This window comes from Panulirus ornatus, chromosome 9, assembly GCF_036320965.1.
Source record: "Panulirus ornatus isolate Po-2019 chromosome 9, ASM3632096v1, whole genome shotgun sequence".
Taxonomy (NCBI): Eukaryota; Metazoa; Arthropoda; class Malacostraca; order Decapoda; family Palinuridae; genus Panulirus; species Panulirus ornatus.
This window is the reverse complement of record NC_092232.1, coordinates 10,362,725-10,388,069: the sequence shown is the minus strand read 5'-3', so window position 1 is coordinate 10,388,069 and position 25,345 is coordinate 10,362,725. Positions and strand designations below refer to the sequence as shown.

At 42.9% G+C, this 25,345-nt stretch overlaps 1 long non-coding RNA gene and 1 other non-coding gene across 3 annotated transcripts in view; one reads left to right on the top strand and one right to left on the bottom strand.

The window, feature by feature from the left end:
- LOC139750200 (uncharacterized) overlaps positions 1–25,345 on the bottom strand; it is a 139,723-nt gene that overhangs the window by 16,921 nt on the left and 97,457 nt on the right. For both annotated transcript variants that reach the window (XR_011713103.1, XR_011713102.1), the window contains exon 3: positions 1,998–2,126. This is a non-coding gene — a long non-coding RNA (uncharacterized lncRNA). The remainder of the gene's footprint in view (positions 1–1,997; positions 2,127–25,345) is intronic.
- LOC139750491 (U4 spliceosomal RNA) lies at positions 11,008–11,074 on the top strand. Its single transcript, XR_011713181.1, has one exon. It is a non-coding gene; the product is annotated as a U4 spliceosomal RNA (small nuclear RNA).

Below are 25,345 nucleotides of genomic sequence, written 5' to 3'. Positions count from 1 at the left end.
ATGGTTGTTTAATTTGTTTATGGATGGGGTTGTTAGGGAGGTGAATGCAAGAGTTTTGGAAAGCGGGGCAAGTATGAAGACTGTTGGGGATGAGAGAGCTTGGGAAGTGAGTCAGTTGTTGTTCGCTGATGATACAGCGCTGGTGGCTGATTCATGTGAGAAACTGCAGAAGCTGGTGACTGAGTTTGGTAAAGTGTATGAAAGAAGAAAGATAAGAGTAAATGTGAATAAGAGCAAGGTAATTAGGTATAGTAGGGTTGTGGGTCAAGTCAATTGGGAGGTAAGTTTGAATGGAGAAAAACTGGAGGAAGTAAAGTCTTTTGGATATCTGGGAGTGGACCTGGCAGCGGATGGAACCATGGAAGCAGAAGTGGATCATAGGGTGGGGGAGGGGGCGAAAAATCCTGGGAGCCTTGAAGAATGTGTGGAAGTCGAGAGCATTATCTCGGAAAGCAAAAATGGGTATGTTTGAAGGAATAGTGGTTCCAACAATGTTGTATGGTTGTGAGGCGTGGGCTATGGATAGAGTTGTGCGCAGGAGGATGGATGTGCTGGAAATGAGATGTTTGAGGACAGTGTGTGGTGTGAGGTGGTTTGATCGAGTAAGTAACGTAAGGGTAAGAGAGATGTGTGGAAATAAAAAGAGTGTGGTTGAGAGAGCAGAAGAGGGTGTTTTGAAATGGTTTGGGCACATGGAGAGAATGAGTGAGGAAAGATTGACCAAGAGGATATATGTGTCGGAGGTGGAGGGAACGAGGAGAAGTGGGAGACCAAATTGGAGGTGGAAAGATGGAGTGAAAAAGATTTTGTGTGATCGGGGCCTGAACATGCAGGAGGGTGAAAGGAGGGCAAGGAATAGAGTGAATTGGATCGATGTGGTGTACCGGGGTTGACGTGCTGTCAGTGGATTGAATCAGGGCATGTGAAGCGTCTGGGGTAAACCATGGAAAGTTCTGTGGGGCCTGGATGTGGAAAGGGAGCTGTGGTTGTGGGCATTATTTCATGACAGCTAGAGACTGAGTGTGAATGAATGGGTCTTTGTTGTCTTTTCCTAGCGCTACCTCGCACACATGAGGGGGGAGGGGATGTTATTCCATGTGTGGCGAGGTGGCGACGGGAATGAATAAAGGCAGACAGTGTGAATTGTGTGCATGTGTATATATGTATGTGTCTGTGTGTGTATATATATGTGTACATTGAGATGTATGGGTATGTATATTTGCGTGTGTGGACGTGTATGTATATACATGTGTATGGGGGTGGGTTGGGCGATTTCTTTTGTCTGTTTCCTTGCGCTATCTCGCAAACGCGGGAGACAGCGACAATGCAAAATAAATATAAATAAATATATGTGTATGTATGTATATGTTTCCTGACACTATCTCAATGCGGGAAACAGCGATTATGTATAATAAAAAAGTTTAATAAAGATTTACTAAAATTATTATACAAAACTTACTTTGAAGTTCAGTAGGTGATCTGAATCAGATTATTATTCTCATTTCAGTTAATTTATGCATGGTTTGGCAAAAGTTTTCAGTCTTGATGCACCTTAACTCTCAAACGATAGCCTAAATCAGTGATGTGCTCTTTAGGAGCAGCAGTCCACATCAATTGGCATGCAAATTTTTTCTGTTTCTATATGAAAATCCAGCCAAGTTATGCTACTATTGGTAACCTATAAAGGTATCTTCCACAGTCAGGAGAGGCAGGGGAAAAATCCTGCTTTCCCTGGTAGCCCAACAACCACCATTATCAGTGGACAGCCTGTTGGTCATAAGTAGATAGTCACCCAGCAGAAAATATGAAGGCTATTAGATGACTAGAGTGATGGGAGGAACACTGATCAACTGTAATACTTGGTGAGGAAAAGGAAGAGCAGCATAATAGATAACTACATAGTGATATTAGTGGATTTAAGTAAAAAGGATAGAGGCCAGCAGTTGTTGTTGGTAGGCAGCCACCGACAAGGGAGGTATATCACCAGCACTACTCACCTGGGTATCAGGAGGGCTAGTGACGGAGGCATTGTGAGTCAGCACTTCAATGGTTGTCAAGCTGCTCTTCCTTGATCCAGGTAGCTGTATTTTTCTTTTTACCTCACCCACGTATGGACTGCAAGCATTCTGTCCACAAACATAAAATCTCCCTGTAACACATGATACTTGACAACTCTTAACTTGCACATTTCATTCTTCATTACTCTAGATTTTCCTGCAGTGATTGCTCAACATTAGTCCTGCCTTTTGGCAAAATGGTAGGTTAGGTGGGAACATTAGAGAGGTAGGAGTAGTAGATTGGACATGGGTAGAAGGAGTCAACAGGAACATAAGGTAGGAGTTGGAAACACTGCACTAGAGTTGCCCTCTGCCAGTGATCTGTTAAAGGTGAGGCAATAAAGGCTAAGATATGGCACTGGAGCTCATCAGTTTCAGATACTTTTACTGTGACCACCCTCTTATGGGAGTTCCCAGAAGGAATAAGCATCAGAGGTGTAGGTAGATAGATAAGGCATCCCCACTAATCTCATGCTTGTGGGATAAGCTACATGACAAATGTGCCTAATTTTTCTTCATGTAATCAAGGGGTTTTGGAGGACTTTGATAACACCATCCCTACATTTACTTTCAGTGTGAACAGAGTAATATTTGTCAATATATTCACATTAATTACCATCAATGCTGTGCTTGTGTATTATACACGAGTTCAGAATGAAACAAAGTTCAAGATAAAGACAAAAATCTTAAATACCTTCACATACACCAACTGCTCTTCCTTAAACTGATATTGTGGCAAAGGAAGTGTACTATTTCTAAATAAATATTCATGAAAATAATCAACACTATGCCTGTATATGAAATATCAGTATAAAGTGAAAAATGAGAAGGAAATAAACAACTCACCAACCTCGCAATTTACAGGAGACTGTCACATGTATCATCCACATCCTCCAACACCCTTTACTAAGCAGTGGACCAGGCCAATTCAAAAGTGTTTATAAAGCTTTCCGAGTAATTATTCTTGAAAGCTATTGTTTCTTTTTTTCAATTTTCATCATTGCACATACCATGATGGACTCAATAACCATGTTATCCATGTAAGGTTCCATCAAAGAAGAATGAATAATTTGCAATTGATTTATCAGCACTCGTAGGTTCTCGTCAGTTGGTCACCCTAGAAATTACCACCACAATGGGTATGTGTGTGTGTGTGTGTGTGTGTGTGTGTGATTACCTATTTGTAAGTCCCTATATGCACTGTATGGGGAGGGAAATTTCATGGGGCCCCACCCCTTGAACATTCTCTAATATCATACAACATTTTAAATTAAAGTATGTTGTCCACATATGTCATATCCTCATTGCTTATTCCCTTTGCCTACCCCTTTTAGAGCATTTTATTACTTCAATACAACTTTTTTTTTCACTAGTTTCTCTATTAATTCATGTCATGGCTCTGGTAGCTTTGTCTCTGCAACTTTCAAACACCTGTCAATTATTTATATCATTGCTAATGGATTTAAAAACTTAAAGTTGTGATAAAGTTACCCCTCACTCTTCTCTCTTCTAGGTGGGTCAGTTAAGCCAACTAGCCTTTCCTTGTAACTCAACCCTCTTAATTTCAGTAACATTTTTGTTACCCTCTGCTGGACCTTCTCCATTAGTTCTTTGTGCTTTTTTAGGTGTGGTGACTAAACTTAAGGAGCACATTCTAGTTCTGGCCTACTCCATGATGTGTACAGCTTACTGAATATTTTCTTATTTTTATTATATTTTTTTATTATACTTTGTCGCTGTCTCCCGCGTTTGCGAGGTAGCGCAAGGAAACAGACGAAAGAAATGGCCCAACCCCCCCCATACACATGTATATACATACGTCCACACACGCAAATATACATACCTACACAGCTTTCCATGGCTTACCCCAGACTCTTCACATGCCTTGATTCAATCCACTGACAGCACGTCAACCCCGGTATACCACATCGCTCCAATTCACTCTATTCCTTGCCCTCCTTTCACCCTCCTGCATGTTCAGGCCCCGATCACACAAAATCTTTTTCACTCCATCTTTCCACCTCCAATTTGGTCTCCCTCTTCTCCTTGTTCCCTCCACCTCTGACACATATATCCTCTTGGTCAATCTTTCCTCACTCATCCTCTCCATGTGCCCAAACCACTTCAAAACACCCTCTTCTGCTCTCTCAACCACGCTCTTTTTATTTCCACACATCTCTCTTACCCTTACGTTACTCACTCGATCAAACCACCTCACACCACACATTGTCCTCAAACATCTCATTTCCAGCACATCCATCCTCCTGCGCACAACTCTATCCATAGCCCACGCCTCGCAACCATACAACATTGTTGGAACCACTATTCCTTCAAACATACCCATTTTTGCTTTCCGAGATAATGTTCTCGACTTCCACACATTCTTCAAGGCCCCCAGAATTTTCGCCCCCTCCCCCACCCTATGATCCACTTCCGCTTCCATGGTTCCATCCGCTGCCAGATCCACTCCCAGATATCTAAAACACTTCACTTCCTCCAGTTTTTCTCCATTCAAACTCACCTCCCAATTGACTTGACCCTCAACCCTACTGTACCTAATAACCTTGCTCTTATTCACATTTACTCTTAACTTTCTTCTTCCACACACTTTACCAAACTCAGTCACCAGCTTCTGCAGTTTCTCACATGAATCAGCCACCAGCGCTGTATCATCAGCGAACAACAACTGACTCACTTCCCAAGCTCTCTCATCCCCAACAGACTTCATACTTGCCCCTCTTTCCAAAACTCTTGCATTTACCTCCCTAACAACCCCATCCATAAACAAATTAAACAGCCATGGAGACATCACACACCCCTGCCGCAAACCTACATTCACTGAGAACCAATCACTTTCCTCTCTTCCTGCACGTACACATGCCTTACATCCTCGATAAAAACTTTTCACTGCTTCTAACAACTTTCTTATTTATATACTTAAATACTAATCTGATATTAGCCCGCAGAAAGTTTGTATCTTTTACTATTCTCTTTATGTGAGACTTTGGTGACAGATTAGGGATGATTTCAACTCCCATGTCACTCTCTCATACACATTCCAGCATCTTATTTCCTCCTAGATAATATTCATACTGAGTCCTTCTTTAACTGTGACTTATCCTTATAACTTGATATTGACTCTGGTTGATTTTCATTAACCATGTATCAGAGAAACTTTGGAGTCTGTCTAAGTTCCCTTGTAAGCTGCAGCAACCCTCCTTGATTTTCACCTCTGCATCATCTACAAACATAATCAGGTAGTAATCCCTACCTTCTGGGAAGTCATTCACAAAAGTCAAAAAGAGTAATGATTCCTGAACAGAATCCTCCAGTACTCCACTGGTAACCTCAATCCATTTCAAGAAGGCTCCTCTGACATGCATCCTTTGTTCCCTTTCACTATGATAATCTCTTCATCAAGGGAATCTCCTCCTTACTCCTGCTTGATGATTCAGCTTCTTAATTAGCCTCCTAAGTGGTTCAGTGTCAAATGCCCTCTGGCAGTCCAGCTAAAAACAATCCACCTATCCATCCCTTTGTCAAAAATGGAACTCTCTCTCTTTTCTAGAAATCTAACACATTTGTTACTCATGACCTCCTTTCCCTGAAACCTTGTTATTTATCTGTTCCAGTACTTTGCAGATCACATTCATTAGAGAGACTAATCAGTAATTCAGCTTTTCTCTCTAGTCTTACTTAGAGATTGGTATTATGTTTACCCTTTTCCACTACCTTGGCATGTCACCTTTTTTCAGTGACTTCTTGAGAAGTATGTCGAGTGGTTTTTCAAGTTTACCTGGATACATCTTCAAAATATATGGTGAAATTTCGTCATGACCACAAGCCCTGTGTGGGTCAAGACTATTTAGTATTCTGTTAATGTCTTTCTTAGAAATCTCAATGCTTTCCAAGACCTCCCCATTTGATCACATTGGTGCTGGGGCAACAGTGTCTTATACTACTATGAAAATACTTTTGAACTTGGTCATGGGCATTCAGTTCTTCACATATACTAACATAATCATCTTCAACTCTTCTCTCTGAATCCCTTAGCCTAATTTGCTGCTTTTTAATTGACAATTTACTCCAGATGAACTTATGGAAAAGTTTTGAATTTCTTCTTCCTTGTCCAAAATATTCTTTTCAAAGTTTCTTTGTACCTCATTTCCTATCCTACTGTAGTCATTCCTTGCTCTTAAATACCTTACAAAATGCTGACAGGATGGAGGCCTTTGGTACCTTCACCTTAGCACATCTTGAAAATCCTTTGCTTTTTGTCATCTTTTACAGAACCATTTCTTCCTCTTTCTTAACCTTCCCCATGTATTTAAGGCTGATGGTACCCACTTTTCTTCCCCTTTATTGAAAATTTCAAAATAACTTTCACCGCAATGTCCTGGTTCCTGAACTCTGTTTCCAAGTTTACATTACCAAAATATTTGATGATTTTTGTGTACTTTCCTTAGTTATAACTCCTCCACAAATTTTGTCTCATCTCTCTTCTTTCAAGCCTCAGCAGAATTACTACTGGGATTTCTTTGTAACCAAGGTCCAGCAACCCATCACAGGCTATGATTTTCTCTCACAAATGGCTTCCTGGTGGATTTGACGAATAACAAGCTCCAAGCTTCAGAATCCACCTTAGACACTCATCTGGCACTCACACCTTCACCGACATCTTATTGGAATTCTCCAACATAAACAAGCCAGCACTAGTCTCTGCTACCCCTAAACACCCCAATATACACCACATCAACACCACTGGTCCAACTACATTTGCTTCATCACAATGCCTCCCACCTGAACATCTAACAGTCCCCAAGAAAGAGTTTGACAAGAAACTTAAGCTGGGAATGATCCTTTTCACAGACTGGAAGAGAAGGAGGATGCGACAAAGGGTTTTCCTCAGCCAATGTCACCTAGGAAGTTACACGAGTTTCTCAGAATCATCAGTTTTTACCATTATTTCATCCAAAGTGTGCCAACATCCTCAACATACTCAACAACCTCCTCTCAGGTACTGAAAAGAACTCTGATGTCACTCCCACATGACTGGCCTTCTTGCCAATCCTGCATAAGGTGCACTCACATGCCTTTCCAAAGATGCCTCCTTCTCTGCCATAGGGGACATTCTCCTCCAGCACTCTGATGGAGACTGGCTACCCATCACCTAAATTAAAAGACTCGCATCACTGGAGGAAAACTACACCACCATTGACAAGGAACTCCTGGTAATATATAACACCATGTGGCACCTCTAGGATTTCCTCAAAGGTTGGAAGTTACACACTTCAGGTTTCAAGTTTCATATCCTCACTGACCTGCTATCACTTGGTTCCCCTCTGGTTACCCAACACCTTACCTGCATATCCCAGTTCACTACTGACATCCATCTCATTAAGGATATGGAAAATCCAATTACCAACACCTTCTCACATCCCTAATGTCAATGCTCTGGCTCTACTGACCCTCTTGCCCTAATACCCCTAAATCACACTGAGGAAAAACTTCGATGCCCTCTACTCCCTCTTCCAGCCAGGTATCCATGTAACACATCTCCTCACCCAGCAAACTGTTCAACCAGAGATCAGTGCAGATATATGGTGTTGGACTCATTCCTTTCTCCAATGCCAGTATTCCAAGGTCCACTGACGCATAAGGCCCCACTCCAATTCTCGCAATCTACCTGCAGTTTTAATGTCCACATACACTTTGTCAGACTGTCAGAACTGCTATCTCCAGATTTATGTTGACTATTTCAACAGATGGTCCAAAGCTATGTGCATGGTGGATATTTCTGCTGAGTCTACCTCCCATGTTATCCTCCAAGGCTGGGTCTTATGGTTTCATGTTACCTTCTATAGTTATCACAGACCAGGGTTGACAATGTGAGTCAACTCTTTCTGAGGTCTTCTACTTATCACCACTACATGGCTTATTAACTATCCTCCAGTGGAATGGGTGAAAGAGTCCACCGGCAACTCAAGGCTGTACTCATGGTGCAACATGTTCCTGAAGCCCGAGCCAACAACCCTCCCTCATCCTACTCAGCATCTGTTTAGTGATGAAAGATATGGGTCTATCAGATGCACAAGTTAACTGCAGTTCAGTTCTATGACTCCCTGGGGAATTCTTCTCTCTAACACTAGTTGCTGCCCTGCTGGACTTCCATGACTTAAATGAGAAGGCTGTGGGCTGCACTTGCTAATATCAGCCTTGATCTATCTTGCCACCACTCCACACAGCCCATGTATGTTCTGCAGGACCTCCTCTCTACAAGCCACGTTTTTGTCTATGCTGATGTACTTCGATGATCCTTGCATAAGACATATAAAGGACCTTTCAGAGTACTTACCCAAACCCATAGATAATTACTGAATGCACTGGAAAGACAGAGGTTATCTCCCGTGAGTGCCTGAAACCTGCACACCTTGGAACCCCCACGGAAGCCCTTACCCTACATCCAAATTTCAGCTACCTTTTACCTCCTTCCCATTGTTCTCTTCCTAAGGTTCTAGTGACACCAGCAATGCCTCCAGATGATGATCTCTGACCTCCTTTACCAAAGCAGTGGACTCCTTGCCCTGCAGTCCCGAGACAAAATGGTATAACAAACCTCAATGAGCCAGACCAATGATCACTGCCATGATTATGATAAACAGGAATTTCCAATATCTCCACTGGCAACAGACCACGACCACTAGGAATACAAACCAGACCACAACCATCAGGAACATACACCTGACTACTCTTTCCGGCAGCAGTCTATGTCCTGTCTCCTGAAACACCTGATTTCCTTCCATCCTGTCCTGGGTCTTCCTGTGGTACAGTGGACTGCAACCCAGACAGTTACATTACATGCACTGGGCACTGCATCTAGCATCCTACCCCCGACACAGATGAAGAATCTCCACAACATTAGAGGAGGAGAGAGTGGTGGCGACTTGCAGCATTAGTTAAATGGTGTTATAATTATCTAGAGAGATGATGGAACCTCACTTATGACATATGACCTCCAGCCACCCCATTCCCCAACAGCACTGGATGACCGGCCAACTGCAGCATCTACCTCATCACCATCCAAGTCTTCATCTCGGGGAAACAGGGGAGAGCTATGCAGTGTCATCCAAAAATAACACTTTTACTTGAATATCCAGCGGCGACATGACTCACAAGCTGCCACTGTAATTACTTCATTAAGCAAGTAACCTGGCTCGGCCTAGGGAGAGCCATCTCCCAGATTGGCTAAACAACCAAAGTTCACCCAGTTCACCATCCTAGATTGAGGTCAAAGCTTACAACTCTCAACCCTAACAAGCCACCTTCAACCTTAATAACAGAATTTCCCCCTTCTGGTCTTCACCAATCAGACACCATCCTCATTCTCTCAAGGACTGCCTTCATGAGCTGACTTGGCCAACCCTTATGTACTTGGGGGTCACCAAAGGCTAACCTCCAAGCTGTCAACTAGCTCAGGCACACAGGTTTGGTAAGTAGTGCTCTGGTGTCTCCTGCCATGACACTTTGACTTGAAGAGAGAGAGGGCCCTTACGGTTTCTTAATCACTGGTCGAAGTCCTTCATGTGAATCCTGAAACTCTGCACCTTCTCATGACAACCCTGCACCTCCATAACACTTCCCAGGATACATCACCACCTCTGCATGTAACCCAGTGAAGCACTGTTCTTGCTGTTGTATCTGTATCCTCCAAGTTCCATCACAAAATCTAACTGATGTATAACACCCAATTAAAACAGCTGAAAGATAAAAAAAAAAAAAAAGATACAGTACTGTTGGTGACTCATTATGGATTATGTAGAGGAATGGGGTAGGGGCACAGAGCACCTTAGATCCTGGGATGGATTCAGGAAAGGTTGTGTAAAAGATAACCTTGAGAAGGATCCGGAAGTGCAACTGAGAGACTGCAAGGAGGCTCATGGGAAGGACTGAAAGCAAACTGAAGGAATGAGGCTGGATCACTCACAGAGTGTTCAGCACAGCTTCAAAATTATGTGGGACAGATGTACTATGTACAAGCAGGTGTACGAGTTAATCAACATGTTAGTCATACTGGCTTTAGGCGGGTAATGGATGAAAGTAACTGGATAAAGGTTGGATCTGTCTGAACTTTGTATTTAGAAGCCAAATTGTAAGCTCCATCAAACGTTTGGGCTCTAAGATTTTGGATAGGGAGTGGCAGCAGTATACAATCACAGATGACTGGAGCCTCCCTGCGTGCTCTGGGGCTTCGAGGGAACCAAGGGTGTTCCATCATCCATGTACTGTTGCCCAGATCTCGGGATTTGCCTGCAGTTTGCATCATGATGTCCTCGAGTTTGTGCCATACTTTTTGGGCTGCTTCTCTCCGGTATACATGATCCGAGTGCTTTAATCTTTAATCGTTCGTGCTGTTCCTCGGTGTTCATGATCGGGGTATTTCTCATGTGTGACGAATAGCAGAACCTTATTCTGCATTGTCTTTAACTCCATCACTGATTAATTTGCGGTTAAGGAACGTTGTATCGTTAAGTAGATCAGAAGTATTATCATAGCCCTATGTGTCCTCTTTGGTTCTATGGAAGGCGCCAGAATCTCTACAGACTGGTCAATGCCACTCTTCTTTGAGCGGATTTCTTGTTAATATATGATCTTATCAAAACCCCTCCATGTCAGTGTGTGGCCCAGGATTCTGGAGCTGTTCTTGTGTGCCATCACGTTACCACCTATGACTATCTCGTTAGGTTAGATTCTTTCTAATGCCGGTAGAGTTCAATTGTTTATATCTTTCACTCCTTCCCGGATCTGTTTAGTCTGGTTGTCTCTGACTGTATTAAGACGAGTATGTTCTGGGATTGAGGTGTTCGAGGCCACTATCCCAGTCGGCGGGCTCCTTTCCTGCCCAAAGAGCCCCCGGTATCCAGATGATGCGAGAGAGAGGTCAGAGATGGCAAGCTTTGTGCAGCGGCAGGATCGTAACCAGTGAGGATTATCCGAGGTATGATTACTGCTAGTTGAGAGAGAGAGAGAGAGAGAGAGAGAGAGAGAGAGAGAGAGAGAGAGAGAGAGAGAGAGAGAGAGAGAGAGAGAGAGAGAGAGAATGACAGTGACAACGCAGGCGTGAGGAAGGAAAGTGGGAGGTGGTTCCTTGGGCGGGCCACAGTGACCATACACCCGAGGCCTCGCCCGCACACACCGGGGCTTTAGGCGCGCGCTCTGTGATCCCTCGGTCCGTTGTGCCGGCTGCTAGTCCACCTGTTGCCATCGGCCTGCTGTTGATTTTTCTCTTTATTTATATCCAACTCAACCTTTGTGAGGGGCCACGTCTCAGTAGCTGGTAAAACGCCACCATGTATCATCCGTAAGAGTCGATGGGTTTTTATATACCCTTGAAATATCAAGTCAACAAACAATTGCCATGTTTCGCTACCTCGTAACTTGTATGGCTGACCCTGGGCTGGGTTCCATTATTGGTTTTACTATAATCGGAAAGCAAGGTAAAAAATCAATATTATTCACTGCGAACACAATCTCATCCTAAAGATATATGTTTATACACTGAAACCAATGGTACTACATTCAATTACTGATGATATATCACTGAAATTCGAAAGAGCCACTGAAGTATTTCAAGGACGGATGAGAAAATTTCATTAGCTTCGTAACTTCGACCTTACGCCACCGGGTGCAGCACCTGTAACGATCTCGTAGAACCAAGTCGCTTCGACAAATTAACCAAGACGACGACCTAGTTGTACTGAAGGACCTTTCCCTGCCCCTGAACCTCTCCCTCTATATAAGACGATCATCCGATCGCGCTTCAAAACCTCAACAACACCACCACCCTCCCCACCTCAACTCGAACCTCCTCTACAGGACGACCAGGTCACTGCTGAAGAATCTCTCACCACTTGCATTCTACGTCCTCCACTGCAACACCAAGTAATGAAGAACCTCCTCACCTCCGCTTCCAATCCCACCGTGCCTTAACCTCCTCTACGGACCAAGGAAGTAGAGCGGTGTCCATGCGTACCGTTATGGGCAAAGCAGTGCAGTGTGTTAGTCTACCTGTTCGTCTGAAAGCAGACGTTTGAGTTTACTTCTAGGTCTGACAAGCAGCTAGTATGGGAGTTCACATTTTGAACCGACAACAGCTGGTGTGGAAGTTTGCGTTTTGAATTGACAACAGCAGGTATGGGAATTTACATTTTGAACTGACAATAGCTGATGTAGTTTACATTTTGAAGTGACAACAGCTGGTATCAGAGTTTACATTTTGAACTGACAACAGCTGGTGTGGGAGTTTACATTTTGAACTGAAAACAGCTGGTGTGGGAGTTTACATTTGAGTCTGGCAGCAGTTGGTATGTAACGAGTAAAACAACACCTCCAGCGTCTCCAGCAACGTAAACTGGTAAGTCAGCTCCTAATTCATCCTTTGCACAGACTTTTAAGATCCGACTATCTGATAACCGGGGGTTTGTGTGAGTGGCAATGGCGATGGTTATTAGCGGTGTATGGATGGAGCAGGTGTACATGAGTATGGATGAGAGATGTGTACGTGTGTGTGTGTGTGTGTGTGTGTGTTACAGGGAGAGAGTTTCACATCCGTGTTGCCCAGTCTCTAAATCTTGTATATGAACATATCTTTACTCCTAGATGTACACACACACACACACACACACACACACACACACACACACGCACACACACACACAGGAGTAAAGACTTCATATATATATATATATATATATATATATATATATATATATATATATATATATATATTTTTTTTTTTTTTTTCATACTATTCGCCATTTCCCGCATTAGCGAGGTAGCGTTAAGAACAGAGGACTGGGCCTTTGAGGGAATATCCTCATATGGCCCCCTTCTCTGTTCCTTCTTTTGGAAAATTTAAAAAAAAATGAGAGGGGAGGATTTCCAGCCCCCCGCTCCCTATATATATATATATATATATATATATATATATATATATATATATATATATATATATATATATTGGAAAGGATCACAATTTTGTGCGTAATCAAGATATTCCTATGAGTCCACGGGGAAAATGAAACACGGTAAGTTCCCAAGTGCACTTTCGTGTAATAATCACATCATCAGGGGAGACACAAGAGAAATATAACAGTTGATATACATCGAAGAGACGAAGCTAGGACGAAGCTGGGCGTCCTAGCTTCGTCTCAGCTGTCAAATATTAAGTGTATTCAAATTCATAGAGGAAGAAATATTTAGCAAACTATTCAAATAACGTATATGATGCCAGAAACTAGAACTTGCTTCTCCTTGGTCGCCGCACCTAAAGAAGCACAAAGAGCGAAAAGAGAAGGTCCAGAGGACAGCAACACAGATGGCACCATAAGTAAGACAGCTGAGTTACATGGAAAGGCTAGAGGAACTGAATTTGCCCACCATGAAGAAAAGAAAGAGTGAAGGGTGGTGACCTGATCACAACCATTTTAAGTTTTCAATTCCTTGAGAGAACTAGTGACTGAACTACCAAGAGGATACAACTGGAAATAAAGCAAAAAACTTAAAAGAAAAATTGTAAAGTGGGCAAATGATGGGATCAAATGAATGGAGACATAGTTAATGCAAACAACACAGACCATTAAGCTATACAGACAACAAAGAATGTTCATGAGATGGGCGTCCCATCAAAAAAATTATACTCCCTCCTCATACCATGACATTACAAATAACAGGTAACGATTACAAAATCATGTTCATAAATGCGTTCACGAATCCACACATCACCAAACGCAGGTAACGAGCAAAAGGACCCCAAGTTCCACAACATGTTTTGGAACATTTTTGTCCACGTACTTACTAAACGCATGCTTTTGTTTATTCATTTGTACTATTATTTTCCTTGCTAGACTACACCCCTTTTGTTTATTAGTTTCTACTATTATTTTCTTCGCTACGCTACACCCCTTTTGTTTATTCGTTTTCCTATTATTTCTTCACCTTAATTTCCTTCTCTAACGGAGTATCAAACAGTTTCTAACGTACTCTCTCCCTAGCGCATTACTTCAGTGGTTTATCGATCACATTTGAATCACTAGGAGAAAGTCCAAGTAAATAAGATATATTTACGTCTAACGGTGAAAGTCTTCCCTAGTAATTTTATCATAAATAATTCAAAAAGTATATATGACATCCATTTCTCTCCGAGATGGAGGGGTAGGATTTCATATCTTCAACAGTGCATCACCCAATTAAAATACCATAAATGTCTAAAAACGGGCCGGTGTGATAAAACTGTGGACTTTATTGTTATGCAAGAGAGACAATTAGCGTGTTCTTGACGCCACTTAAGAAATTATTAGCTGTAATTATCACCCGGACAACGACGGCTGGGTCAACAGAAATCGTTATGCATCCGCCACAGTCTGTGTACATTTTCCTGGTACTTGATCCACGTAACCGGAATTGACAACGCCAGCGAGTGGTGTATCAACGCGGGGGTGGAATTGCCAACACGAGTGTACGATTCTCACGCGAGTGTACGAGTGTCATGAACGTGGGCATGGAATTCTGGGGTCTGTCAACGCTGTCTTTTAGAATTTCATTTACAGATGTTCTTACACGCTGGCGTTGGGACTTGGTCAACAAAGGCGCTAAGCAAAGGCAACGCGGACCTAGAGGTGGGAAGTCAACGCAGGTCGTGGGATTGTTAAGGTGGATTTGGATCTGGTTCAGATGGGGGAACACATTTCAACGCATGGGTGAACACTCCGAATCTCACCGTGGACTTTTCGACGGAGATCTGGGACTCTCAAACCGGGTAGCTGTAAGGTTTTCAACGCTGCATTTTAGCTGCCGCAAATCAACGCCGTGAGCGTACAATTCTCTGCATGTACGTGAGTGGACTTCAGTTCACCATCAATACATATGTGTAGTGTTTAACTACAGTAGAAACTTGAGTAGCGTTTACCTACAACGTTGGTGTGTGGTGTTCAACTAGTATTAACGCAGGGCGTGTAGCAGACTCCCAGCATGGTGGAGTGTGGCACTCCTCCAGCAGGGTAGGGGCGTGTGGCACTCCTCCAGCAGGGTGGAGGTGCGTGGCACAACCCCAGGAGGGTGAGGGCGTGTGGCACTCCCCCAGGAGGGTGAATGCGTGTGGCACACTCCCACCAGCAGTGAAGGCGTGTGGCACTCCCCAGAATAGTGGTGTACAGCACTCCCAGCTGGGTAGGGGTGTGTGGCACTCCCTAAGCATGGTGGAGTGTGACACTCCCCCAGCAGGGTAGGGGCGTATATATGGCACTCTCCCCAGCAGGGTAGGGGCGTGTAACATTCTCCCCAGCAGGGAAGAGGCGTGTGGCACTCTTCCCAGCAGGGTAAGGGGCGTGTGGCACTCCTTCCCCAGCAGGGTAGGGACGGGGATATGGCGTAACGACCACAGACACCTAACCTAGCCAGTCAGCAGGAGACAAGAGACGTCATTGTGCGTGCCAATGACCATGCCGACCTGTAATTAACCTAAGTGTAGGTAAGGACTTAATATGACCCGGTCTGGAGGGCGAGAAGGGTCATAACTCTCGAAGAGATTCACCCAGCTCCTTGCCAGCTGACGCTAGGTACGCTGTATCATTGGTAGAAGAGTTTCATCAACGAACTCCTCATTCTAAAGAAGTCTCCATTTCCCTGCTGGTGGAAGCAGCGCAGGCTTGGGATACAAGTGCCTTCAGAAAGGTCCTGAGTAGCAACAGGACTATTTCACTGAACCTGGCACAGGGGTAATTATAAATAAATAATAAATAAAAGAATAACTGACACCGACGTCCAATACAATGACGAAAAGTGGCCATGCCAGTCACTCACAGTGGCTTCACCTCAAAATACTTGAACTCTACGGTGGAGTTCCTTATAAGGCAGTTCTTTCTCCAACCCTCTTCAAGCTCGTATTACACGACCTAACATTACCTCAGACAAACCTCAAGGGAAAGATCCTCTCACGTGCAGACGACCATGCTATCACACCACAACACCTTGACACTACAGTAGCAACACCAAACATGCAGTCCAACATTACGTCATTGGAACAGTGTGGCTCACCAAGAACAGAATGTCTGCATCGTCACGTTAGTCTTTAATCACTCTTTTTGAGCCCAAACAAACATAATCCAGCTCACATCCAACAGTCTCCTTAGATACATAGTCTCCCCCACTGAGCAAAACACTACCCATTCTGGGCATCACGCACGACACAATATTCACGCCCCATATCAACATCAACACAAAAGCAATACACACATTAACCACCTTTAAAACACTAACTGGCGCCAGATTTGGACAAAGAAAGTATAATCCCTTAACATCGCTTGTTCATCTGCTCCACTTCAAACAATGCCTCACATTCCTCGTCTTCCACCCTCTCAGAAGCAAAAATGTAAATGCTGTAAACGACACAAATGAGTGTACTCGGAACAATCACCGGCTGTCTGTCAACCACAGACACACAACTCCTTCACAGTGGAGCAAAGATTCTCCCAATACAGTCCCATCTCAAAATGTTGGAATCCCCCACCCGAGCCATTCTTTAGCTAAAAGCTTACCCCTGCTTCACGCTTATCATAGATCGCCCCATCCCCAACAATATAACACTGACAAAACACGTTCAAACTGAACCAACCCGACAAATATGAAACAACCGACCTCCTAACTCCAGCCCACCATACACGCATCAGAAACCACACACAGACGAATACGAATCACACTCCCGCATACGCTTTGGACATCATCCATCACTACAAACATATTTCAACATATCCCAAGACCCTTCATGCCCACTATGCAACTACCATAATGATGACACTGAGCACTTACTACTCATCTGCGACTCTCTCTACAATAGACGCGCACACACCTGTGGTCTCGACCGGGTATGCCATTAGAAGTCACTGTATTATGTAGCATGCCATTCTGAGACATGGCAACTTGTTGGCACACTTCCTGGAGCACTGGAACTTGTAGGCAGGCACGTTGGTGGGTGCTGAGGGCTGTGTAATTGAAGTTCGTTTGTGTGGAACGCTAGTGTTGTGATAGGCCCAACAGAGGCCTACACCTGAATACTTTCACTAAAACACTCACTCTTTGACACACTATTTACTGCACTGTTCACTCTATAGCTATCAACACACAGAGTTAACACTGGTGCATTACACTGAGACACAAACACTTGATGTACAGGAGTCTCGACCGGTGGACGTAGCCAGCTATGGGTGGACAACAAAAAGACGAACGCAAGGTTGGGGACGGATACCGAAAATATCTATGTACAAGAGAGACTTGACTGCCTATTTCTGTTAGTTTATTCCTTAAAGATATGATGCAGGTTGTATAATACATTAATCTGTTCTCTCGCCCGCAGCGTGGGGGAAATGGGAGGTCCCAGAGAGGCTTTTAGCCCAAATTACACACCATTACTTACTTAACTATGCTACACGTGATGTGCTTGCTACGCTAGGCCGCAAATTTGTTAGTTTTGATCATGAGCTAGGCTAGGGCTGATCATCTGTTATTTTATTGCACAAATTTGTTAGTTTGATCATGAGCTAGGCTAGGGCTGGTCATGTTAATTTATTGCACAAATTTGTTAGTTTGATCATGAGGTAGGCTAGGGCTGGTCATCTGTTAATCTATTCCAATTTTAGGATAGTAATTTATGGTAGTTTACTCCACATATTATGCTAGACCACCAGTTTTCCATAGGTTAAGCTAGGTCGCCAAATTTCGTTAGTTTTAATCCATTGCCAAGCCCGCCAATTTGTTAGTGCATGCCAAATGATAAAGCTAATATGTATGCTAAGCTAGGCCGGCAAATTCTGTTTTCCACCAAATGACAAGTTTTCAAGTTTATTTCTTGGTAAGTGGCACGATGAGCGTTGTACAGATTAATATTGTGTTCCTAGTTTTTTCGCCTACATGGAAAATAGAAATGGGAAGGCAATTACGCAAAGAGGGATGGGGGAGGTCTTAATGTTAATCACAAACCATTACTCCATTTACCAGGATATACCTGATACAGATTACTCTATGACGATCCTTTTCCAACATTAAGAGACATTTCCCTCTAGCGGAATTTCGATGGCTTTACCCAGGATAAGGTGCAATGTTGATCCAAGGCAGCTAATGAGGAGGAGGAGGAGGAGGAGGAGGGGTAATTCTGCCCCGGGCGCCCTCCTCCCTTTCAGTGCTTCACCTCACCCGACGTTCCATATACAGGGAGGAGTATATATACCCTAACTAGTACGACATTTTGCCGAGCGTCGAGGCTTGATCGCAGAAACCATCGACCAATTTACTAGTCCACTCACCTACGACAAGATTCTGCCACCGAGGCATGACTCGCACGTAGAAGAGAGTTACCCACCAGCCAATCTACTACGATCACCTAATGACCGAGACTTCGCCATGCTGCGAATGCAAGGGCGTGCGCGTCGAGTACGATGCAACCTATACGAGTCCCTACGTGTAGCATTCGTCCCAAGCAGAGCTATCTCGTAGCGTCCACCACGCAACCTACTTGTTTCATGTTACAGTCTTCTCTGCTACTGCACACACACACACACACACACACTGCAGTGTGGCCTAGATATGCCCTCCGTACGCGAGTGGCAAGACAAGAGCAGCAGGGTTCGACTCTAAACTCCCTGGGATCCAATAATGTCATATTATCCAGTTTGCTGTTGAAAGCAAGATTGCTTTCATATTTCATATTCTTATTCATCTATTCTATTTTCTTCTAAGACGTTACCACCCGCTGTGAAACCGTGTAGAGAGCCTATTTTCCCTTCACAATATTCAACAGATTTATATGAACGATTTTTACGCTTCACATGAAAAGTCGGAGAGAAAAGAATGTTGCATCTGCTGTACACACCAAGAAATCGAAAATGGCTTTGGAAAAAGTGAGAGTATCCTAGTTAATTTAGATTCTTTTCTGGACTTTGTATCTACGTACTTCTGGGGTAAAACTATTTCAGTAAGAAAATCATTGACTCGAAAGGATCGCTTATGTCGGCTGGGAACATCGGTTAAGAAAAGTGGCATATGGATCTCTTTGTTTTAAAAGTCCAACAATAAATCACCTTCGAAAAGAAGTATACTGTACACAGGAACCTTACGAAAATCCATATATAAGCAATATCCATCTAAAATTCTTGAGGCATTCCGTATAAACTCAATCGGTAAAAGTCCCCACAGGTCAATATTTGACGGTGCAGTCTCGCAACATGACCCAAAAAATATTTTTCGCTAAAGAGAATGACGCAATATTAAACTAACAACAAACACGTGAGTTTGTGGTTTCAACCTAATGAAGCTAGGGGCAGGCGTGGCGGGGCACAAACAAAATTTAAAACTTTTCGATCTCAAAACTCACACATCTTTGAAGAGAGATGATGTTCTCATACGATGGAACATCAGAACTTAGCCTGGCTATAAAACATCTGTCGTTTTATGATAAGGACAATTTCACTCTTCCCTTAGTGAATTCCTTTGGCTTTACTGTTATCTCTAGTTAATCTGATTACAGTGAGATTCTAGGACAACCCATACTAACGCCAGTCTCAATGTAATCAGATTAACTAAAGATAACAGTAAAGCCAAGGGAATTCACTAGAAGAGTGAAGTTGTCCCTGGCATAAAACGACAGAAATTTTATAGCTAGGCTAAGTTCTAATGTCTATCCACACACACACTTTCACAATTCGCTGATCCTGCAATTACCACATCGTCCTTCTGTCTGCCTGTCTATTACCACACCGTCAGTCTGTCTGCCTGTCTATTACCACACTGTCCGTGTGTCTGTGTATACGAGTCCGTAATGTCTTTAAGTCACGCAAACTCCTACGCTTTCATTTCCTGGACATTCATTACCTCGCCCCTTGGGGTTTGGGAGGGCATCATAAATGGTCTGTGTATATCATATAATAGGTTTGTGTTCTCTCAGACACACGCGTACATTAAACGCGTTAGAGTATACTTATGTATAATATAATCAACAAAGAGATGTATGAAGAATCAAACAATCCACTATGTCTTCGTACGCTGCTCTAGCGTTATAGTAGCCAAAACTATTCTATAGGACTATTGTTGATTACCCAAATTCTTTTGTTCCATCGTTTTCAAGAGAAATCATTCGTAGAAGGTTGTCTAAAACTCATGTGATATATATTTAGTTTTGAACACGATCAGTGCAGCAAACGACTGTCCATAGTTTTAGTGAGCTAATACAAATTCTCAAGTGGAATGACTAGACGAATGAGCTCATTATAATAATCCCCACCTTCCCGATGATGCCAGAATGGCTTTGCAACCTATGTGTAAGCTACGCGACGAACGCATTCAATATGAATCAGATGTTCACTTGGGAAATAAGGTTGGATATTTCGCTAGGCTACGCCACCAGTTCTCCCCCTATCTGTTACAGAGCTACGCAATCGCACACCACCCTGAATTTTAACTACAAAAATCTCGTCTTGTATAAAACATTTAGATTACTCTCTTACCTATCCATACTCATCATAATTAGTGATAATAAGCAAAGTTATGACATACTTACCGCGAGGTAGGCAGAAATACGACTATAAATCAGAATATAAGAAGCTATGGTTTAGAAGGGGGTAAAGAAGAAAAAAAAAAGAGGCTGGACTTGCGGGGGATGAGTTAGCTGAGCACGCAAAAAAAAAAAAAGTGTAAAAAAAGGTTCCACAATAAAATTATATGGTATCTGTGGGAAGTCTACCCACACCTACTGTGCTTTTCTTACTGCACAGCCACGAGAGTGAGTGAGGGAGATGCACACATGCGAACAGACACACACAAAGGCGTCCGTCACTCTGGGGAACCAGTGAGATATACGGAATTATAAATTCTTTAGCATTTAAGACCGACGTTAAGGGGATCACGTAGTAAGATAGTAAGCCCAAAGCGTGCTCCAGGATCGTACTCTCAAAAGCTCAAGCAACGTACCTTCGCGCTCACTAGCATTTCTAGCGATCGTGTTTGTTGGTGTGACCTGAAAGACGAGCAAATAAACCACAAACTAGCCACGCAGAGGGAGGCGGGGGTGGGGGAGAACCCTAACAACAGCATGGGTCTTGTAACGAGCTAGGAGAAGATAAAACTACCATCTGCACGACCAGTTGATAAATATTGACACTTCCAGGAATAACAGTCTTCGTCTTTACTTTGCGGGCCAATACAAGAGCTGCTAGGGAAAAACAGCCAACGAGGCAACCCCCTCAAATTTGCAAGAAAACGTTACTCACCATCTCACATAAGGAGATACACATATGAAAAAAAAAAATAAAAGGAACTATTCGATATCTTTTTTTTTTCGGTTTTCCCCTTAAAAAAATAAAGTGGGCGAATTTATCGTACGCCCTTCACCCTCGTGTGTGCGGTGGCATGAGAGAATACACAGTGTTGGAAACGTGTAAGAAGTGGGCCATCATGAGTGGGTTACACAAGTTAAGAGAATTCAAGGATACTTCTCAAGTATTTGGAACTATACATTACGGATGAAATGCTTCCACGCGTCTTGCAATACGTGGTAGGAATTACCTTTGAATTCACTGAAAGTGCAACAAACAGTCAAGGATATAAAAAGGACAAGTGTGGCAGGTGGTAGCAAAACTGCCGGGATGGTTTACACTTTGTCTGTTCACTATAAACAAGAGGAGCAAACTGCCATGGCTGTCTACAGCCCTGCCCGAGTCTAATGATGTTACTTGTGAATCTCTCTCTCTCTCTCTCTCTCTCTCTCTCTCTCTCTCTCTCTCTCTCTCTCTCTCTCTCTCTCAAAGAAGGGGGCCAAGTGAGGATTTTCTCTCTAAGGCTCAGTCCTCTGTTCTTAACGCTACCTTGCTAACGCGGAAAATGGCGAATATGTACAAAAAAAAAAAAAAAAAAATATATATATATATATATATATATATATTATATATATATATATATATATATATATATATTATATATATATATATATATATATATATATATATATATATATATATATATATATATATATATATATATATATATATATATATATATAAGTGCCTGATGATTGGCGGAATGCATGCATAGTGCCTCTGTACAAAGGCAAAGGGGATGAAGGTGAGTGTTCAAATTACAGAGGCATAAGTTTGTTGGGTATTCCTGGGAAATTATATGGGAGGATATTGATTGAGAGTTTGAAAGCATGTAAAGAGCATTAGATCGGGGTAGAGCAGTATAGTTTCAGAAGTGGTAGAGGATGTGTGGATCAGGCGTTTGCTTTAAAGAATGTATGCGAGAAATACCTAGAAAAACAGATGGATTTGTATGTAGCATTTACGGATCTGGAGAAGGCATATGATGGGGTTGATGGAGATTGCTTTGTGGAAGGTATTAAGAGTATATGGTGTGGGAGGTGAATGGCTAGAAGCAGTGAAAAGTTTTTACCAAGGTTGTAAGGCATGTTTATGAGTAGGAAGGGAGGAAAGTGATTAGTTCCCAGCGAATATCGGTTTGCGGCAGGGGTGCGTGATGTCTCCATGGTTGTTCAATTTGTTTATGGATGGGGTGGTTAGGGAGGTGAATGCAAGAGTTTTGGAGAGAGGGGCAAGTATACAGTCTGTTCTGGATGAGAGGGTTTTCTATTTCGTGTGTGGTGGGGTGGCGACGGAAATGGATGAAGGCAGCAAGTATGGAGAATCACATGTGTATATATGTATATGTATGTATATGTATGCATATGTGCGTGTGTGGGCGTTTATGCATGTACATGTGGATGTGTTGGGCCATTCCTCGTCTGTCTCCTTGCGCTTCCTTGCTAACGCGGGAGACGGCAGTTAAGTATCATAAATAGATAAATAAATAACATATATATATATTGACAGATATTTCAGCTAGTCTGAATTTCCGTTCGTCTCGATCGGGAAAATAAACAAATGCTTAAACAGTCTAAGGATAACTGCCTTCAAATCCCATGCAGGTAGACCCAAAGTGTATTCAACCCCATCATCTTAGGCATAAACTATAGCCGTTTTGCGAGTCCTATCCTCTTGCATTTTGAGACTACGTGTAGGAGAGCAAGATGATCCGCACTACTCGTAACTACACCATGGATCAATCTGTTTTACCTATGTCGTGCTTCTGACACCAGCAAATTACATTACGATCATGCTTTGAAGGAGTTGAATGCTCTTAACGAAAAGAGAATCACTCACACTCGAGACTATAGGTCTTCGGAGCATCAGGGAAGTTCCTGAAAAAGAGGAGATGCAAACAGTTCGGTGTGGATGGTGGATGAGAACAGCAACTGACCATAACTCTCTCTCTTTTAAGCAGGAGCACTTGTGTCGCACAACATTATTGTCTCATAAACTCCTTTGCTCATTCTACCTTCTGACTATATGCTTCTCTCTCTCTCTCTCTCTCTCTCTCTCTCTCTCTCTCTCTCTCTCTCTCTCTCTCTCCATTGGTCTATAGCCTCTGGTCAAGACTCCACTGAAATCCTCCTCCTTGCTTCCAAATTTCTCTGCCTGAATCAGGTTCTCCTGCCTACGAAACTCCGAAATGAATATGACAAGTCTCAGGTCGTCTTTTTCATGTCTTGACTACATCTTACCAATGTCTCCCCTTTTTTTCTAATAATATAAACTGCGTTTGCCATGTCTACAGCCTCTGGTACTCATGTAATCATCATTTCTTCCTTTTCCTTACTGTGGATGACGATCTTCCAGTACAACCTCCTGCCTCAAAACCTTTCCTAATCTTGGTGTCACCAACACAACAGCTACATTCTTCTCTGTTGGGTCGTCGGCCCTCCAAGTCTACCAGTTTCTCCTGCCATGAAGCAGTCATCTGCACTTCTTAAACCCTCCGCGTGCTGGACCGTACATCTCCCCGACTGGTCTGTACTGGGAGAGTGCCTACCTGCGATTCTCTTCAAAGCTGCACTCACTTCCTTGTGTCCCTCTGTTGTTCAACACCCCCACGCCACCGTCCCACTGCACCAAGGCTTCCTTTTCCGATTCTGAGTGTACCTACCCATTGTACGGGGAGGTTCATTGTCTTACACTCTTAAGAGGCCACGTCTCCTAATCATCGTCTCTTACCATACAACTCCTTAAGGAATGTATGTATGCTGTTCTGTGTGTGTGTGTGTGTGTGTGTGTGTGTGTGTGTGTGTGTGTACAACCGTAAGGACAGGTCTGCAGCATGACGGGGAGGGATAGGCCCTTGTTTTCCCAGGAAGGTAACACTAAGTCAACAACACGTTACGTGATCAACGCACACACACACACACACACACACACACCCCACCTCAGCCTGGCACGACACCCATGCATCGCGCCTGTATACTACACCTCTCCCGGGCATTTCAGTCGATTACACTTTCCTCTTTAAGAACGAGAGTAAATAAAGGTAAAAAAATATCATGTGAAATACGACAGCCACGGTAATTACATAGAGTATTATAGTAACATTTCGGTTGATAATGAGACGTAATTAGGGTAATATAATTATAATATTTCACTTAATCATAAGACTTCTAATTACGGTAATATAGTCATAATATTTTGCTTGATAATAAGACTTGTAATTAGGGTAATATAATCATAATACTTCACTTAAGACTTGTAAAGAGGATTATAGTCATAATATTTCGCTTGATATTTAGACTTGTAATTAGGGTAATATAGTCATAATACTTCACTTGATAATAAGACTTGTAATTAGGGTAATATAGTCATAATACTTCACTTGATAATAAGACTTTCACTGCCACGCTGTGCCATGAGTTTCCCCCCAACGTATAACTCTTCAGTTAACGACAAAACGAGTGTTACCGGACTCAGCCTACAAGAGGGGAAAAAAAAAAATCACTTTTAGCGAGGAAGAGTCAATCGTCAGATGACGAGAGAGAGAGAGAGAGAGAGAGAGAGAGAGAGAGAGAGAGAGAGAGAGAGAGAGAGTCATAAAACTACTCTCTTCAGACGTAAAACGTAAAAAAAAAAAATAAATAAACATATACATACATGTATGAGGAAACTGGATCCTCATCACTTATAAAACTGGATAATCCTTTTCAGGGTGGTGAGCCCTCGACACGCACAGACAACAGGGAGGTGTAGGGTGAGCGGTGTAAAAGACACAGTTTGGGAGAGTGTGTGTGAAAGGAGAGAGTTTATAGGTAATGTGAATAAAAGTAATGTAATGAGGTGCAGGAGGAGGAGGAGGAGGAGGAGGAGGAGGAG